Consider the following 3509-nt stretch of genomic DNA (forward strand, 5'->3'; position numbering starts at 1 on the left):
CTCTCTCAATTTTTAAATCCCTTTTGAGCTCTCTCCCCATTTTTTCTTCTACCTCTCTCAATTGATTTTTAAAATCCTTTTTGAATTCTTCCAAGAAGGCTTTTTGTTCTGGAGAATAATTATCTTCCCTCTTGAGGCTTCACATCTAGGCAGTTTGAGAGTATTGTCCTCATCTGAGTTTGTGTTTGACCCTTCCCTGTTGACACAGAAGCTCTCAATGGTAAGAGCTCCTTTTTTGTTTCTTACTCATATTGCAGCTTTTTTGTTTAAGTTGAAATCTGCTCTGGGGGTACCAGGTTCCCTGTTTCAAACTTCTTGTGCAGGGGTATGGGAGCTGTGTCACTGGCTTTCTATACTGAGGCCTCTATGCTTTGTGGATTTCTCACTGCCCTGGGCTTGCTTCTGGTGTACTGGGATGGCCAGGCCTGGTCACACCTGTCCTCTGGGTGGCCTTCTACCTTGCAACCTGCCCGCTTGGCTGGTGCTTGTGGGTTTCACCACTGGCCTTTTGGGCTACCAGTTTGTTGAGCCAGAATCCAGGCACCTCAGTTGCTCAGCTCTGGCCTACAGCTTCCTGCTGACTTGCCCGACCCCTCCACACTGTGCTGAGCTGTGGTGCATGGTGCCTCCTTTTTGCCTGAGTGAGACCAACCTTTCCTGAAGTATTATAATTATCTCTGGTTGGAAGACTGTCTCTCTCTCTCTCTTTGCAGTTTCTGTATTTTCAGAATCCATCCAGAGGCTTGATTTAATGTTCTTTTTGAGGGAACCCGAAGGAGAGCTCAGGCAACTCACTGACTTCTTTCTGCCATCTTGGCCCCTGCCTCCCTCCTTAAGTTTTTCTTAAACAACCTAATATGGAAATGTTTTGCATGTTTACACATGTATAACTTATATTGAATTGTTTGAGTTCCTAAGGGGGGGGGGGAGGGAGGAAGATAATTTGGAACACAGCATTTAAAAATGGATGATAAATTGTTTTGAAATGTAACTGGGGAAAATAAACTAAAAAATGAAAAAAAATTCCAATAAAAAAGTAGCCTATGTAAAATCTGAGGATTCTTATATCAATTCCTATGGTAATTTGAGTTCCTTTATCTCCCTCTCAAAATTTTATGGATAACTCTGTGGGTTAACAAAGAATTTTCCTCTAATTCCATAGGCTTAGGTCCTTACAAATTTGCTTCCTCTTAAGATTAGAAAATGAGAATTATTTAGTCTGCCAGCCATAGTCAGCATTTAAAAGGCAGTACTCACTAAGGTGGTATATTAATAAGAATATAAAATTTCATCTTCAAATTCTGTGTTACACACTCTCACTAGTACTTATTACTTGTAAATGAAAGGTCAAGCTTGGAAAACCTATATGGCAAAGTGTTAACTTGCAGTTCCTAGTAATCCTTTTCTCTTATTTGAATGCTGCTTAAGCAGCTCCCCTTAAACATGAGGAATCCATAATTATCTGTCTTTCAGTCCTGACAGAAACACTGTCATTAAATGATACAATAATTTGTCGAGAACATTGAATGAAAGATGGGAGATCCATTATCCTCCCAACCTTTTAAAATTTACAAGTCTTCTTCCTGGACTAAACAAGGTAGGGGGAGAGAAGGAGACTTTCTCCTTTATTTTGGCCCAAGTTCAAGGATGAGTTTTGTTTTCTCTCTCAAAAATTTCCTTCTCAGGAATGTCTGGAAAACCACCTTTGTTCCACCCTTTCTCTGGAAAATCTTATCCAGACAAACCCATCAGAGGGTTTTGTTCTATTTTGTTTTGTTTTGTTTTTGCATGCTGTGTCTTGCTTTATATGTAGTAGGGTTGAGTAATTAAATCAAACCACCCTTATTTATATTTGGCTAGTGCACATTTCTCTCTCTAGAGTCTCAATATTACAGTTCCATTTTCACTGATGATCGCTTCTATATGGATGTTCCATAGATATCTCACAGTTAACATTGTTATACAGTAACCTTGCCTTCATTTAAGCATTCCTAATTTATTTGAAGGGACAATCATTTTTCATACAATCCATTATTACAATCTCAGAATCAGGATCCATGAATAAAGGAACTAAATAATAGATATAGAGATGATACAAAAATACCTTAGTAAGCTCCAAGCTAGCGGAAGTCCCACAGCGCACAGCGCTGGCCCTCCCCTGAAAGAGCGAGTTGGGAGCGGTTGGTCGCTTTTCCCTCTCGCTTTCTGCCGGTTTTTTTTTCCCTTCTTCTGTCCCCCTTTTCCTTCTCTTCCGCTCCTTCTCTCTACCCCTTCTCCATCCCGCGGTCGGCCAGGCGCTTCCGGCAGTCGGTGGCGGTGCGCTCTCGTCTTCCCATTGCTCGGATGCAGTCCATCCCTTAGGATCCCTGCTGAGTATCTGGCTGAAGAGCTGGGTTCTATTTTGTCTGTCAGATAAGAGCATCCTGAAGTAAGCCTTATTTGTGCGCAGCTTGTTAAGGGATATGGTGAAGAAGGTGAGCAAACCAGCCAGTTTATTTTCAAGTTACCTCACGCAGAAAAGGCGCAGCTGTATGACACCATGCCCAAGTTTTACTGTGATTACTGCAATACGTACCTCACTCATGATTCTCCATCTGTGAGGAAAACACACTGCAGTGGCAGGAAGCACAAAGAGAATGTGAGAGGACTATTATAAAAATGGATGGAAGAGCAGGCCAGAGCCTGACTGATAAAACAACCACTGCATTTCAGCAAGGAAGAATTCCTCCCAACCTGTTCTTAGCTCCTCCACTAGGAGGGCCTATGATCCCACCTCCTCACCCCTAGCATGATGGGGCTCCCCATCCTGGCATGATGCCTGTAGGACCACCTTCTGGCATGAGGATGCCCATGGGAAGCCACATGCCTATGATGCCTGGCCCTCCAATGATGAGGCCCCTTCCTCATCCCATGATGGTGCCCACTCACCCAGCAATGCCTAGACCAGACAGATAAAATACATAAGACAGAAGGAACCCATTTCTCAGTTCTGTATTCTTTGTTCTATTTCACCAGAACATTATGGTGCTGGGCCTTAGACATGGATTATTTGTTTTTCCTCCCTTTTCCCTTTTAAAATGTTTGACACTCTTTTACATCATTGTCACTTTCCCATGATTCCCCTTTCCCTGCCCCCCAGTACATCCCTCCCTTAAGTGATAAATAAGCACAGTGGAAAAAAAAAACCAACACATTGTAAGTATCTATAAATATTGCTTGTTCTATACCTATAGTTTAACACCTCTCTGCCAAAGGAAAGGAAACACTTTCCCAGTCCTCTGAAGTCACAGTAGCAGAATGCATTAATCTGAGTTTGAAGTCTATTAGTGTTGTGTCCTTTATATTGTGGTGGTTGTGTAAGTTGTTTTCCTGTTCTGCTTACTTTCCCTCAACCATTAGTACATACAAGTCTTTCCAAATTTCTCTGACTTCATATTCATTTCTTAGAGCCACAATAATATTCCATTGCTTTCATATCCCATATATTCATTTGATATTTCTCAATTGAT

At 41.7% G+C, this 3509-nt stretch overlaps 1 pseudogene; it reads left to right on the forward strand.

Moving 5' to 3' along the window:
- Positions 1-2539: 2539 nt before the first annotated feature.
- On the forward strand, positions 2540-3158 carry LOC122736792 (annotated as a pseudogene).
- The last annotated feature ends 351 nt before the right edge of the window (positions 3159-3509 follow it).

This window comes from Dromiciops gliroides, chromosome 1, assembly GCF_019393635.1.
Source record: "Dromiciops gliroides isolate mDroGli1 chromosome 1, mDroGli1.pri, whole genome shotgun sequence".
Classification (NCBI taxonomy): domain Eukaryota; kingdom Metazoa; phylum Chordata; class Mammalia; order Microbiotheria; family Microbiotheriidae; genus Dromiciops; species Dromiciops gliroides.